Below are 17,232 nucleotides of genomic sequence, written 5' to 3'. Positions count from 1 at the left end.
ATTTGATGATGAGAAAATTAAGTTAAGAAAATAAAAATTAATTAACAATTCTATAACTGCTACTCCAGGTTCAAGCCAGAAAAAAAAACTCTAAATGTTTAACACTGTGATTAATAGCTCATGAAACTTACAAAATCGAGGGGTAAAACTCTCAAAGTGCCTAAAGGAATTAGTTGTGTTGACATTCAAGCAAATATGAAAGTATCATAAGGACCATACCCTCACCAAGTCCTCCACTTTGGCAGCCATGACTGCCTACTGAAAAGACACAGCAAGATGTAAGACCCTGACTCAACAGGATGTGCTGAGTCTCTGACCTTACCTGAATCACTGGGGAGAAACTGTCACATAGCCTCTATCCTGAGGGCCTGAACTTTACTTATTTTTTCTTAACACTGGGAAGACATCCGCCAGACACCCGCCATATGGTAAGGGACCAATCAGAAGACACAGAAGTTAGCTGGCGGCTCTAGATGTACTTTCATGATAATGGTCAACTGTAGCAACAGCATTAGCAGTCCCAGGCATTGTCTCCTATTATAGTAAACGTTCCGCAGCTGTATCTGACCAATTAACTCATGGCAGACTCCCCCAGCCCAATCCTGAGACTGTTACTATGCAACTTTCAGACCACCAGATGCAACCCCTGGCTCTACCTCTAATGAATGCCTCACCCCACTGTGGTTAGAGAGTCTGTTCTAGTGCACCCGCTTTGTTGGATGGAAAGCGAGCCCAAGTTAATATGTAATTCAAAAGACTCTGCTTTTTCATTGGATCGGGTCTCTAGGGTGGATTTTTGGGTTACAGACTCTAGGTTTGAAGAAAGTATTGCTGTTGGCAAAAGCATTAGGAATGATGGACAAATTAACACCCAAATTTAAGTGCGACCATGTGAATCTACAAAGTATGAATTGCCTTGAGAAAAGCATTTTCATATAACTCTATTTCAAAATACATCTCAACATGAGAGCATCAGGAGTTTGTGGTACTTGTATAAAGACTCTCTGCAACAAGTGACTATGTTGTTTCCATTAAATATTGAAACAATGTGTCATCTTATTTTGAAAGATTGAAAAAGCAATGCATTATAAAAATCTTTTTATTTTCTCATAACTATAGCTTGGAGAATATGATGTCCACATACAAATTTATGTCTCTTCTCACACTGAAATTTCAACTGACTTACGAGTCCATAGTCCTATGTCAAGCAGTTGTTACACATACTTTTAATTCCAGCAGAGGGGAATCAAAGGGATATGGATCTCTATGATTTTGAGGCCAGCCTGATGTAAAAGTACTATATTCCAAGACAGGCTCCAAAACTACAGAAAAACTCTATCTTGAAAAACGAAAGAAAAACATACAAAACAAAACAACAACAACAACAACAAAAAACCCTCAAGAGCCCTTACCCCAAAACAAACAAACAAACAAAATAACCCAATAATTTCATGATCCTAAAACTACAGTCTAAAATTACTTACCTTTTACCCCATTAAAGAATACCCAAAAAGAAATTTTCTTTCTTAGAATATAGCATAGGCAACATATCTTATTTATTACATAACTGACTAAAAATTTATGAAGATGTTCATAAATATGAACTTTTGTTAGGTTTTATCTTTAATAGGAATAAAGGTGTATTTTATGCAATCCAGATACTGGAAATATTTAGAAATATAAGTAGTGTGTGTATGTGTGTGTTTTCCCTTGAATAAACTACAATAAAAATACTGAAAATACAGACTACACAATGTATACAAAGAGCAACCTTGAATGAAAATTATCCAATGAGAATTGGAAAAGTAATAATAGGAACATTACCCTGAGATCACTATTTAATGCTGTGGCAAAAGCATTAAGAGATCCTGCTTTAAATGTGTGACAATAAATTCCACCATCTGCCTCAGTTTTATTAGGGGTTTTTCTAAATAGACCGAATTTACTTCACAAATATGATAATTGGTGCCTGGCAGTGGTAGCACATGCCTTTGTTTCCAGCACTTGGGAGACATCAGCAGACCTTTCTCTGTGAATTCAAGGACAGCCTCATCTACAGAGCTAGTTCCAGGACTGAATTCTTACTTATTGAAAAACTATGTCTAGAAAATAAAAAAAAAATGTCAATTGCAAAGACAGATTTTAAAATAACTTATTTTATTTTCTGCTAGAGTGTATCAGTATTTGGATAGATGTATGTGGAACTCACTCTCTACAGATCATGGTCCAGGGTAGCAGAGTCCCACTCATCCCCTGGTACTGGTGTCTCAGATCCTTCTCAGCACAGATGTGGGTACTGTAAATTGAACACACACTCTCTGGAAGAGTATTCAGTGGCTTTAACCACTGAGATAATCTCCAGGGCAATGGCAGGTTTCTTAAGGCCAATATTAATTACTAGTATTAACACTCAGCATCCATTAAGAGCAAAACATGTTCTGAAAGCTTCTATCACCTTGAGAAAATGTAGACTTAACAGTGGTTTCCACAAGTGGAGGGTTAAGGGCAAAAGGCCAGAGATATGGAATATTTTCAGTTGGTAAGGGAAGTTTCTTTCATCATCTGGTAATAAGACACACAACTATGCAAAAAGGGTGTATAAACCATGTTCTAGAGTTCCTGGTTTAGGTAGAAATAACGGACAGCATAAAGAAAACACAGTATACAGAGAGAGAGGTCAAAGGAACTATTAACCTAAGGTAGCTGGTGAGGGACTCTAAGTCTCTCTCCTTGTCCAGAAGTAGTGTTACAATTTAAGACACAATGAAGCTGAGTTTTGATATATAATTAGAGATTTAGGTGTCAGCTCTTGTCATGAGGATGGGGACAAATTTCTTTTACCCATCTCCACAATTCCCCTGGATCTTTAGTTTGGACTCTTATTTGATCTCAACATACTTACCCACTATGAGTAGAGCACCTGTTATAGAAATTACAGTGAAAGATAATGTTCAAGGAATTAGGACTTTTAATTTCATTTTGCTATGGTGATGTTGAGAACCAGAGTAAAACCTACCAAACTGGACAAAACAGTCATAAGATAACCGAGCTTATAAAAAATATTTCAGTTGCTTATTGGAAAAGGATGGCATAGGTGATAGGGAAATATATCATTAAAAATTACTTGAATTAGTGGAATGACATTGTCAAACACCACTAGAGTACTAGGAAAGAATGGATAAAGCTCTAGAGATCGATTCCTGTCAGCATAAGGTAGAGCAAGTACAACAAAAATTACAAGAAAATTAATAAGAATAACAAAAGCACCCTATATTTAAGTCTCCTAACAATGACATTCTGTTTTCCTGAATCAAATTTCATTTAGGATTGTAGAGCCTGATTTAGTGTATCTGTACACACTCACATAAAATTCTGTATGCAGAAGAAAAGAAATCTAGGAAGAAGGAGCTCTCCCCAGGCTGACTTTTCAGTCTTTCCTACCTTAAGAGGCAATCAGGATCTTCTACCATTCAAAGGACTTCCCCATAGTACAGATTTAGTTTTTTCTAATTGACTAGATCACTTCAAGTGGACCCTTAGTGTCATACATTAATAATGGGAGACTTCAACACCCCACTCTCACCATTAGATATGTCTGCCAGACAGAAAATTACCAGAGAAATAAGAGAACTAATAATTGCCATGACTCACACAGTCTTAAGAGACATCTGTAGAACATCCACAAAAACACACACAAAAAAATTCCTTCTTCTCAGCACCTCATGGAAGCTTCTCTAAAATCGACCACATACTCGGTAACAATCCTAGAATTCAATGAAAATAAAGACACAACGTACCCAAACCAATGGGACACTATGAAACAGTGTTAAGAGGAAGGACATAGCACTAAGTGCCTATAGAAAGGAAGTGGAGAAAGCTCACACTAGTGACTTAACAGACACCTGAAAGCTCTAGAACAAAAAGAAGCAGACTCACCCAGAAGGAGTAAAAGACCGGAAATAATCTAATTGAGAGCTGAAGCTAATAAAATAGGAACAAAGAAAACAAGACAAATATTTTCGAGACAAAGAGTGGACATCCTAATTAACAAAATCAGAAGTGATAAAAGGACATAACAAAAAACACTGTGGAAATCCAGAGAATTTTTAGATCATACTACAAAAACTTGTACTCTACAAAGTTGAAAAACATAAAAGAAATGGACAATTTTCTAGATAGGTACCACATGCCAAAATTAAATCAAGACTAGGCAAACAATTTAAATAGATCTACAAACTGAAAAGAAATAGATACAGTTTTCTATCCACATTGTTCTTGTGGCACAATTGAGCACCCTTTGGATATATACCCAAAAGAGGTATTACTGGGTCTTTCAGCCATTTTTGATTCCTCTGTTGAGAGTTCTCTGTTTAGGTCTGTATACCATTTTTTACTGAATTATTGTTCTTTTGATGACAAATTTCTTGAGTTCCTTGTATATTTTGGAGATGAAACCTCTGTCTTATGTAGGATTGGTGAAGAACTTTTCCCATTCTGCAGGCTGTCATTCTGTCTTGTTGACCATGTCCTTTGCTTTACAGAATTTTATTCAGTTTCAAGGAGTTCCATTGATTGTTTCTCTCAGTGTCTGTGCTGCTTGGGTTATATTTAGTAAGTGGTCTCCTGTGCCAATGCGTTCAATTTTACTTTCCACATTCTCTTCTATAAAGTTCAATGTATCTGGCTTTATGTTGAGGTCTTTGCTCCATTTTGACTTGGCTCCATGATTCTGCTCCTGGGGAGCTTGCTTTCTCAGGATCACTCCAGCCTATGTAGCTGGTTCAGTCCCACTCCTCTTCATAGTTTTCTTGACCAAAGTTTCCCGGTGTGACTCCTCAAATAATTAAGACCCTTTTAAAGACTAATGTTTGTTTTACACAAACAAATAGTACGTCCTTACTTCCAAAGATTAACAATTATAGTTCTGACAGATGATGGAGAATCTGAGTTGGTTTCTTCATCACTCGTTGACAGCATTTCTCATATTGCAAAGGTGTTATAAACGTTCCCAAGAAGATGTTTAACACCAAAGCAGCTCTCAATCCTTTGAAGTAAACTGTGGACTTGCCTACATGATACATTGTTGTACTAGTGGGACAAATGTTGTGAGATTAAGAAACCATTATTTGATTGGATTTAAGGTCCATTCCATGACACAGAACACATTCTTGACATTGCTCTTATTGCCAAGTAAATGAGATTAAGTAGCACATGTACATAGGGGAAAGACAATTACTATTGTTTTGCCTAAGAATGAAACAATAAAATGAATCCTAACAGTTAGGGTTTCTTCTAACTAAAGAGGCCAAAGTTCTGGCAGAATGCTTAGCCACCCCAGGATCTGACACTAATTGGTTCAATGGCTGCACATGAGACATCAAGCATTCAGGCAACTTACACAGCCATCCAGTGTTCTCAAGCCCTTACATGATCTTTATGTTAAGTATGCTGAAAAACACTTCTGTAACCTTTCAATCTCAACATACTTTCAAACATTGATTCCTAACATGAGATAGCTAGGGAAACTAAAGTGTAGTAGACCTGGTTTTTCAAAATTAAAATCTCAATAAGATTTTTTAAAGAGCTTGAAAAAATAATACTCAACATCATGTAGAAACAAAAAATCCAGGATAGTTAAAAGAACCCTGCAGTGTACAAGAACTCCCAGAGGTATCACCATCACTGATTTCTAGCTCTTCTACAGAGCTAAAGTAAGAAAAACTACATGAGATTGGTATAAAACAGATAGGTGAATCACTGGAATGAAATCAAAGATTGAGATGTAAACCTACAACCTATGGTGCCTGATGTTTGGCAAAGAAACAAAAATTATACAATGGATAAAAGAAGGCATCTTAAATGGTGCCGGTGTAACTGGATGCAATCATGTAGAAGAACGCTAATAGATCCATATTTATTCCTCTGCCCAAAACTCAAGTTTACGTAGATTAAAGGGCTCGTACACTAAATCTTCATACACTAAACCTGATAGAAGACAAAATGGGAGATACTCTCAAACATATTTGCACCGGATATATATTCCTGAAGAGAACATTAATAGCATAGGCACTAAGATAGATAATTAATAAACGAGACCTTATAAAACTGACCAGTTTCCATAAGGCAAAGGACACCATAAGTAGGAAAAATTACTAGCATAAATAATAGGGAAAGATTGTCACCAACTGTACATCTGACAGATATCTGATTTCCAAAATTTATAAAGAGCTCAAGAACCTATATATCAACAAACTAAGTAATCCAATTCAAAATGGGGTACAGTTCTAAACAACGAATTCTCAACAGAAGATTCTTGACTATCTGAGAAACACATATGAAGATGTTCAACATCCTTAGCAATAATGGAAATGACAATTCAAATGACTCTGAGATTCCACCTTAAACCTGACAGAATGGCTAATACCAAAAACACAGTGACAGCTCATACTGGAGAGGATGTGGAGCAAACACTCCTCCATTGCTGGTGGTAGTGCAAACTTGTACAGTCACTTTGTAAGTCAGTGTGACTGTTCCTCAGAAAACTGGGGAATCAATCTACCACAAGACAACGAAGGTTAGTCTTTATACTGTGTGTGTATGTGTGTGTGTGTGTGTGTTTGTATGCATTCATTCTTGAATATATGTGAAGCTCAGAGGAAATTTTTTGTAGTTAGTTTTCAACACGCACTATTATATATGTTCCAGAGATCATACTCTCATTGCCACGGTTGAACATCAATACCATTATCTGCTGAGTCATTTCATTATTCTTTATTTCATTTTAATTATTAAACTGTTTTATGCTTGTATATAATACATCTTAGTCATTTACATCCCATTACTTTAATATCTATACCTTTTTTCATTGTAATCCTTATTTTAACAAGATTTCCCTTTACATTCATCACACACACACACACACACACACACACACACATAGTGTGTATGTATTTACTTTAATGAAATAAACATATAAATATTAAGGAAGTAGTGAATGTTTAACATGCTGTTATTTTATAGTTGTCATTTAAAGTTTTAAATTTAATTGTTTTTTTTTTTTTAAAGATTTCTGTCTCTGCTCCACAAAGCTCTATGAGTCTTGGGTATAAACATTACACTCTCAATGTACTGACCGGAGTTGGGCACTTGTTCTTTTCATTTTGAACAACAAAGGAAAACTACAATAGCTTCTGTATATAAAAAAAGATTCTTTGTTGAGGGCTGAGAGGTATTATTATTAATCACATTTGCTAGATGTAGTACTTTGAATGTAATGGACCCCCATAATCTCATAAACAGTGGAACTATTACAAGGTTTGTCCTTGTTGGAGTGCCTATGACCTTGACAGGGGACGGGTATGGACTTTGAGGTTTCGTGCAAGAATACTATCCAATGTTGTGGGATTTCCCTCTGTATGCTGTGATTACTATTGTTTAATAAGAAACTTCTTTGGACCTGTAGCAAGGCAGAACTTAGGGAGGTGGGGAAAACTAAACTGAATCCTGGGGAAAAGAAGGCAGAGTCAAAAAGAGGCCATGGAGCCCGACTGGAGACAGATGCCAGAACTATATTCAGTTAGCCACAGCCACATGGAAATACACAGATTAATGGAGATGGGTTAAAGTAAAATGTAAGAGTCAGCCAATGAGAAACTAGGGATAATGGGGCAAGCAGTGATTTAATTAATACCATTTCTGTGTGGCTAATTCGGGGTGACCATCTGGGAACAAACAAGCGGCCTCCTACAACAGTCCAGTATCTCAGTTGACTTTCTGTTGCTTGCACAATATAAGAATCCCAGCTACTTCTCCAGCATGCCTCCATACTCCCCACCATGATGATATTGAACTGAACCTATGTCCCTGTAAGCAAGCCACCCAAGTATGTATTTTCCTTGAAAGAGTTGTTGTGGTCATGGTTTGTCTTCACAGAAATAGAATCCCTAACTAAGATAAAAGCTGACACCCGGGACTGGGTATTGCTATGAAAGACCTGCCTATGCTTTGTATAGAGTAAAATGGACTTTGAGAGTTTATAATAGGAAAGCAATGGGATTCTTTAAGTGTGATTTCACTGGGCAATACTAGTAGGATCACGAGAGACGGTGGTGGTGAGTGCAATTTGATGAACTCTGGAGATCAAGAGGTTTCAGAGCATAAGAAAATTAGCATGTTCTGGAAACTGGTCTTGTGATATCTTGGTGAAAAATATACCTTTTTTGTCCTTGTTCAAAGAATCTGCCTGAGGCTAAAGTAATGAGTTTTGGATTAATTCCATTGGCAGAGGAATTATCAAAGGGCCTAGTACTGACCCTATAGTCTGGTTATTAGTGGTAACTCTAAGTAAGATTTATGATGAAAAGGAACAACTTGAGCAGGTCCAATTACAAAATGTGAATTTTAGGAGAAAAAGAGCAGCAAGAAATAAAATGGAGCAAAATCCTGTGTTCAAGGAGATTAACAGTTTAAGAAATGGAATTTTGGGAGTGGTGAACTCAGAAGCAAGATTCCACTCAGCTAAGTTTCCAACTTGTGAAAAGGAACTAAGGAAAAGCTTAAAACTAGGTGTGGATGAGCACACCTTTAGTTCTAGCACTTAGAAGGTAGCATCTAGCGAATCTCTGAGTGTAAGGCCTACCTAGTCTACAGAGAAAGTTTCAAGAGAATCAAGCCTGGGCAGCGAACAAAACTATGAAAAACAGAGAAATGGTGAAAATGTAATTAAATGAGGGTAGCATGTTCTATCCATGACAAGCAGCAAAACGTGGCAGATTTGGGCACATGGTTCAGGTTTTAGAATTTATCATAGATAAAAGAGGCTATAGAGTTTGTGTCCATGCCTAAGGAAAATGCTGAGTTTGAGCATAGATCAGGAGTTTTCCTGAATGGGCGTCAAGAGATACTATTTCGTGAAGCTCTGACACTGAAACCGGGATTGCCTTGGAGATGTCAGAATAATAGGATATCTGCTAAGGATAGCTGCTAACAGGGAGTGTACTCAGTTCAGGCGAAAGAAGTGTGGCGCAGTCAACAGAGCTGAATAAAGATGAAGACATAAAGAGGGTTTTGATATCAGACAAGGAGAAAGAGTTTGGAGTTTTCCTAGATGGCTCATACCGTGAGCCACCCCAATTAAATGTTTTTCTTGTAAGAGTTGCCATGGTCACTGTTCTTTTTCATAGCAATAGAAACCTTAACTAAAGCACTGGAGGATTTAAAACAAAATCAAAACACCCATTCTTCAGTTTCACCAAGAAAAAAAATTGAAATAGGGTAAGTGGAATGATAGGAAATTTTTCCTTGAATAAATTAACTCCAACAGCTGGAAAAATCTACATGTCGTCTACATTTAGACTTGCTAAAAAATTTACAGTGGCATTACCCTGGCAGGTCCCCTGGTGGGTGGGATTCCACAGTGGGTTGGAGGCAGATAGATATGGCATGTAGAGAGAGCTTTGGTATAGGGTGTATTTATTGGTTATGGTGAAGGATATAAGGGTTAGGGAATTATGGAAGGAGAGAGAGAGAGAGAGAGAGAGAGAGAGAGAGAGAGAGAGAGAGAGAGAGAGAGAGAGAGAAGGAAGATGGGATGAGCTTGCATGATGAGCAGGGGAGATTGATTGAGGGTGGGTGGAATTAGTCTCTTAAAGGAAAGGGTACCCATGTCACAGGGAAGTTCAGAAGAATTATAACATTTCCACTTTTTCTTTTATAATAAAAGACAAGAAGGTAGGTTCAACACAGTAAGGGGATAATGCTATCGAGTTCTCTACTACTTCCTACTGGTTTGTGAGCATTCATCGCTTCTCGGCCTTTTGGCTAAGATCAAGTGTGGTTTGTGGGCATTGCAGTCTTAGGAGACCTGAGAAAGCTGGGTATTGGTCAAACACTGAGGTATCTGATTGCTTTGCTCCTGTCCAGGATTTGTGATGTGGAACTGTTCAGTGTCTCTTTGACCAGGCAGGCTGTTGGCAGAGCAAAGGACAAGGTTAATTTTAGGAAAAAAATATTTCTTTAGGTCCTGGTAATTGAGGAAAAGGAGGGTGTCAGGACCAGAGAAATGAGAGAGGGGTATATCTGACCTGTTTCAGGTGAGAGAGCTGTGTATCTGACTTGTTTAAGGTGAATGCTTTAATTAGATTCCATGGAACTCACAAAAATTCTTTAAGTTTGTACAAACAGCACCATATTTATTCCAGAATGACTGTGACAGAAGTTTTTGCCCAATGAAAAATGTCTTTAGAAAATGACCAAAGAGAATATAAAATCTTGGTAAGACTATGAAATGAAGCATGAGAGAGAAATTTGATAACTTGCTTTTGTCCTCAGACCTTTATAATTTTGAGGTACACACTTTCATAACCTGCATTTGTATATCTTAAAACCCCTTTTATTTAGAACATGGTAAGAAGATATACTGAAATTTGTTAGGTGAGATTGTCCCTTTAAACTGGCAAAACCTCTCATCCATCAAATTGCATCTGAGATCTTTGAGAAGGATAGAATTTTACTTGAATATTGAATTAAAAATGAGAGAGAACTTACTCAATTGACTACCTAGGGCCACTCCTCAGGTTCCTCCATTGACGTCAAGGGTAGAAGCATCAGGGTTGTATTTGTCTTGTGTTGGCGCAGGGCCTGCCAGGCTTTAGAAGACCCTGTGGGTTAAGAAATATGTAGGAAGACAAGCCTACTTGCCCTGAGCACCTCGGCTATCTATTCTAGTCAATTTGATACACTGTCTGGAGATCTTCAGGAGTTTAGATGAAAGGCAGTTCCACCCAGTGGTTAGCACTTTCGTTTGATGAAACGAATTGTGGATGGAGGTTGTTTTGTGTCCATCTATCTACTGTATTCTTTGGAAGAAATGGGGTGCTGCTGTTAGGAGCCAACCTCTTTCTCTCTGTTATAAAAAGCCTTTACATAATTAGACATTTTAATTCCATATTCCCCATGATCTCTGAGAGGTGAGGGCTGTTTATCTGGTATATATTTAAAGTTATGTCTACAATATAGAATCTGCCTGGAGATCTCTGCCCAAGCTTGACTGTACTGGTTTTTAACTTAACATGTGAGATTTATCTTAGTCATAGCACCAGTGAAGTATTTACCATTGGCACGACCCTGGAAGTTCCCCTGGTGGTTGGGGGACCACAGCGAGTGGGAGACAGGCAGATACACCTTGAAGAGAGATTGGGTACACAGTTTATTTAGTGGCTATTGGAAAGGATATAAGAGTAAGGGGATTATGGAGGGAAGAGGGAAATGAAGAGAGAGACAGAGAGAGAGAGAGAGAGACATAGAGACAGAGAAAGAGGAGAATGGGGAAAGCAGAAAGGGAGAGGCAGTGTTTACCTCTTTAGAAAAAATATTGGGGGAGAGAGAAAGAGAGAGAGAGAGAAGTGATGAGGAGGCAGATTAGCTTGCCTTGGCATGAAGGGGAAGATTGAGGGAGGGTGGAGCTTGTCTCATAAAGCGACAGGGTGTGCAGGTGACAGGGAAGCCCGGCAGAATTCTGACATTTACTAGCTGTGGGCATCTAGCATCTTACGAAATGTATGTTTGCTCCTTTAAAAACAAACACACAAATTTCCACATTGTTTCTTGACTTTTTGGTTGGCTATAGTCTGTGTCCAATCAATCCAGTCTCAGGAACTTGTCCTCAGTCAATTAACATATCTTAATTAATCATGAAATTCAGAAAAAGATTCATTCAATAGAGTTAACATCCCCATATTGCTCCTGTACACTACATGATTGACATAATGACACTGACCAGGGCTTGTTTTTAAGATCAACCAAACTGTTTTCAGGTTCTTGGTTTTGATTCAGAATCTATCTAAGTGCTACCCTATAAATCTCAGAGTTATTAAAAACATAGGTAAACAATTTTAGGAAGAACTACAAACTTTATTATACACTAATTTTCTGTCTTGCAGTGTATAGAGCTGGGTTCCCTTTCTCTTCATTTGACTTTAATGTAATGATTCCTGCCAGCATATAGCACCACCAAATATTTCTGTTAGGAAACTTTTACCCTTTGGAGTAAAATTTTGGTCAGTGTAAGTCTACTGACAACCAGGGCATGCTTGCCTAAAATTTGTACTAGATCACCCTGTGAAAACACGATTTTTATTCCCCCATAAATCTGAAATGTTTAAAAAATTTGTTTGAGTGAATATAAATTTACAATGGACGCCTCTAAGGGAAATAGCAACAAACATAAATCATTACTAGAATATTTGTGGGAATATTCACAATCACACATATACAAACTCACACACTCGTGTGTGCATGTGTCTACTTTGAAGGACAAGATATAATATAAAATATCTCAAATGGGTCTATTAAAATAGTTCAAGGAGCAAAGGGACTTCTCTTCTACTGAACTGAATTCAATTACCAGGACTCAAATTGTAAAAACAGAGAACTCTGAAGCTCAAGTTTTTTTTCTCATTTTCATACATGCCCTGACGCAACAAATATGTATTGCTTGTATGGTACGTACCGACATAAACAAATGAATAAATGAAGAATAAGTATTCAGAAATGGGTAAACATGGTAATTATTGCTACTCAAAGAGCATATGTGTTAATGTTGCTATTTAAGTATTTAAATATTTTGCATATACTAAGTGATTTATAAGATTTGCTGACTGAACCTTGTTAAGTATTGTGATGCACACAGAATATCTGATTATCAGGATCCCGATAGCTTTGATGATGGTGATGTCATGTCTCTTGCTACTTTTTTCAGTATCAATACATGAATAAAAACTAACACAGAAGCCCGTCTGTCACGTTGTCCTGTGTTTCTGTTCTAAAGAGCAGCCAGCAATTAGTTTCTACATGATTCTATCATTTGGAATTTGGTACCTTCACTTCATCAAGACTATACAGTCAAGGACATGATCCCTTTAGACTTTAAACTTTTTTTTCTTTGGAACTAAAGGCAAGAGTCTTTATCACCTTAAAGGAACAATGATGACAACAAGTATCACCTGTTCTAAAGAATGACTGTTTTAGGGGATGGGGCAAAAGAAGAATGACATATTGTTATGATGATGATGATTTTGATGATGAGAAAATGAAGTCAAGAAATTATAAACTAATAAAGAAGTCTGTAAGTGCTAAACCAGGATCAAACCAGAAAAAATCAAAACTATTAACAACTATGATTAATAGCTCAAGAAACTTAAAAAAACAGAGCAGGAATAACTCTCCAAATGCCCAAAGGACCTAGTTCTGTTGGCAACAAAGTAAAATTGAAAGTATTGAAAGACCCAGACCTTCATACAGCCCCCTGGTTTGGTAGCGATGGAGACCTACAGAAAAGACACAGCAAAAAGTAGGCCCCTGACTCATCAGAATGTGCTGAGCCCCAAACCTTGCCCTAATTACCAGGAGGAAGAAACTGCCAGATAGCCGTTATCCTGAGGCCCCAACCTTGCGGGACTTTTCCCTAATTACTGGGAAGTAACTGCCAGATAGTCTCTATCTTGAGGGCCAGATCTTGCCTGGTTTGCCTTAATAATTGGGAAGAAACTGCCAGCCATTGTCCATATGGTAAGGAACCAATCAGAAGTCACAGAAGTCAGCTGGCAGGCTCTGGACTTAATTTACTGATAATGGTGGAATCCAGAGACAGGAGTCAGAGCCCCAGGATCGGCCTCCAGGTATACTGACCATTCTGCAGCTGCAACTGACCAATTAACTCAGGACAGCCAATCCTGAGACTGTTCCTATGTAACTTCCAGACCACCAGATGCTCCCCCTGGCTGTACCCCTAATTAAATGCCCCACCCCATTGCAGCTAGGGGTTCCTCCTCCTTCACCCACTGTTTTGGATGGATAAAAAAAAAACCCAAGTTAAATTGTAATTCAAAAGACTTTTGCTTACCCATTGGATCTGATCTCTTGGTGGTTTTGGGTTGTCCCAACTCTGGGCAAATGAGTAGAGACTAAAGTTAATTTCTTACCAAAAAAGTCATGTCACCATTTATATGAAGAATTATTTTTTATTGAATGAACAGGAATCTGTTGAAGATCTATGACTCAGTGGTTAAGAGCTTCTCTTGTTTTTACAGAAAATATGCCTTCCTTTACCAGAATCAATATTTTCAAATAAAACTTTCTGTAATTCTGTTACAGATATCTAACACCCACATACTAATTCCACAGGCACCAGGCCCGCATGCAGTGCAAAAACATACACTCAAGCAAAACAATTATACTCATAAGACAAAATAAATTAATCTAAATAAGTTTTTAGACAACAAAGTTCATCAGGTAGAAATATGTTGTCATCCTTTATTTACTCAATAGTGGACAACTGTTTCTTCTTACTATACTGCAAAATGGTAACATTACCTACCTGTATTTGGAAAAATCTGTCAAGTATTCATTGCCAACAATGCGGTCTCCAAAATTTCTGCTTTGTTTTTAAAAGTTGAGCTGCACCTTTTACCTATTTGTTTATATAGAGAGAATGCTATTAAACACACAGTAATAACTTGGTCAGATATATAAATATTGATGAAGGCTCAAGTAACTCCATATTTTAATAAAGTAAAAACAATAGAGTACTCGTGTCAGAACACACAATGATACACTGCAATATACCAGGTCTATGAGTAGAAAGCATCAGACATGTAATGTGGGTACTGCACTGGCTGTCCAGTGGTAGGAATCATAGGCAACAAAAAGAGTTTCCATCACTATTTTTCTCATCTTTCTTTTTGTCATCATTAGCTTATTTTCATCCCATAAAGATATGGTAGTTTGCAGAGATAACCATGTTAGAATGTACAGACAAATGATAGCTCAGACAATCAGAGTAGCAGGTTTTAGTGATTAGTTTTTTAAATTCTGCCATTTCATCTTGCCTTCTCCAATTCATTGCAATATTTCCTTCCTAAGTCAGATATATAAGGTGGGAAAAAAACTCTTGAAAATATTATAAGAGCCACTATTTTGGGGTCACTCATTCCACCAAGTGTTTTGAATGCATAGGCTCTGCAAGATTAAGTACTAACTTGGTTCTTTAATGCCTACATTGGCAAATAGCAATTTAATGGAAATCATTTAGGCTTTCTCTAACTAATCCATTCAGATGTTATCTTTCATTATTTTCCTTATCCAGCTCATAAAAATCAATGTCCCACATTAATTGAACTACTTACTAAGGAGACCTTTGTAACTAAAAACTTGTGAAACTCCAAATGACAATGTTCAGTTCATACATCTCTCAAAAATAAAAAAAAATACGCAAACCTTTAATGCAACAGAATGGGCAAAAAGAAAGAACCAGCTAGGAGCTAAGATTCAGAAGAATTACATAAGGAGAGATTATCTTAAGTCAGCATACACAACTCTTATACTTCCATAATTGTTTCAAAAAATGGGGCAAAAGTTCTTTGAAACTAGGATAATTTTTAAATGCGATTATAAAACAATAACAAGCATTTGAGACAATAGAGAATGTCTGATATCGATCTGACAAAGCTTATATTGATCTAGTTTTTTGGTCAATTAGAAAATAAAGACTTTGCCGCAATTACTGGAAAGAAACTTCTAGACATACTTCATAGGAACCAATTAGAAGTTACAGAAGTTAGCTTGCAGGCTATGGACCTGTTTTCCTGATAATGGTTGCTTGCAGCAACAGCAATAGTAGCTATAAAATTGCTTTCACCAGGTTGTCCAGGTGTCAAACAACACATGGAGACTCAATGACTATTCGGACTACGCTATGACATCATGGCGCTTGAAAACCCATGAAAGCTTTAAATTAAGAGACCTTTACAGTCTTGTGAACCATAGAACAACTGAAGAGAAAAAAATATTCTTGGGAATATACCACATACCTGATGATCAAGAATAAATATTGTATCACAAGTGATCTGAGTGAATTTCACAGACAACTCTGAGCTACATATATACTTTCTTTGGTAATATACTTTCATTCTCCCATAGTATAAATAAAGTAAATGCAGCCTAATAGTAATCATCTGAGTGTTAGCACTCAGAGTATGTGTAAGAAATGCCAGGAAAAGATGTCACGGGCAAGTTCTCTTTCTTTCTTTATAAGGAGGCATGAATTAGAGCCTTCTACACAAGGAATTTTTTATTGCATTTCATATTGAAATAAATATTTAAAATTTCTGATCTACTGAACACAGATTTTTTTTCCTTAGCCAGCATCTTTCTTTTCATCACTATTGAATGACCTTTCCTTAAGCTCCTGCCTTTAGTGGATGGTAAGTGGCATTGTGTGCACAGGGGTCACTGATTCTCCAAAGCAAAATGGATCTTGGGACTTTGAAATGTGGGAGAAGCTTGATGTTCTACCACAATTACCTAGTTCATTTTCAATCACTATACCTTCATCTTATGCAGAATCAAAAGATTTAATGTAAATGTGCATTTTCTCAATGAGTTAAGAGTGGAAGGATGGAATGGTTCCTTGAATTACACATATCCAAATAAACATTTACATATTCTGATTTGAGTAGTAAACAGTGGAGTTGAAGTTACTTGTTTTGCTCACTCCAAATCTCAAGATCACACTTATTCCATTTTCTCATTGTTATTTTTAATGTGACAAGGCCTGTGACCCTAAATCACAAGCCACAGAAGAGATTTGAAATAGTGGCTGTCCTCAGGGTGAAAAAGGAATCTCATTATAGAGGGTTTTGTAAATGGAGTCACTGTGTATGTCTTCCATGTTATGACACAAAGAAAGGAAATCCACAATGACTGCTGGCAATAGCATTAGGAATGATTGACAAATTTATACATGAAATCTATATGGGACCATATGAATCTATAACATACAAAACTGCCATGAGAAAAGTATTTTCATGTAACACTGTTTCAAAATTTATCTCATCATGACACCATGAGAAGGTTGTTGTACTTAAATATAGACTATAGAAAAAAAGGAGTGTGTTCTTTCAAGCAATTATTTAAAGAAAATATCAACTTATTTTGAAACATTAACAAGACAATTTTCTTTCTCACAAGTATAGCTTGGAAAATTTGATGTCCACATACAGATTTATTTCTCATCTCAGAGTGACATTTCAATGGACTTAATCAGTCATACTCTAGGCGGTGATTATGATGATGATGAGAAAATAAAGTTAAAAAATAAAAATTAACGAAGTACTCTGTAAACGCTACTCCAGGTTCAAACCAGAAAAAAACTCTAAACAATTAACACTGTGATTA

This window comes from Microtus pennsylvanicus, chromosome 18 (genome assembly GCF_037038515.1).
Source record: "Microtus pennsylvanicus isolate mMicPen1 chromosome 18, mMicPen1.hap1, whole genome shotgun sequence".
NCBI classification, from domain to species: domain Eukaryota; kingdom Metazoa; phylum Chordata; class Mammalia; order Rodentia; family Cricetidae; genus Microtus; species Microtus pennsylvanicus.
This window is presented reverse-complemented; position numbering follows the sequence as displayed.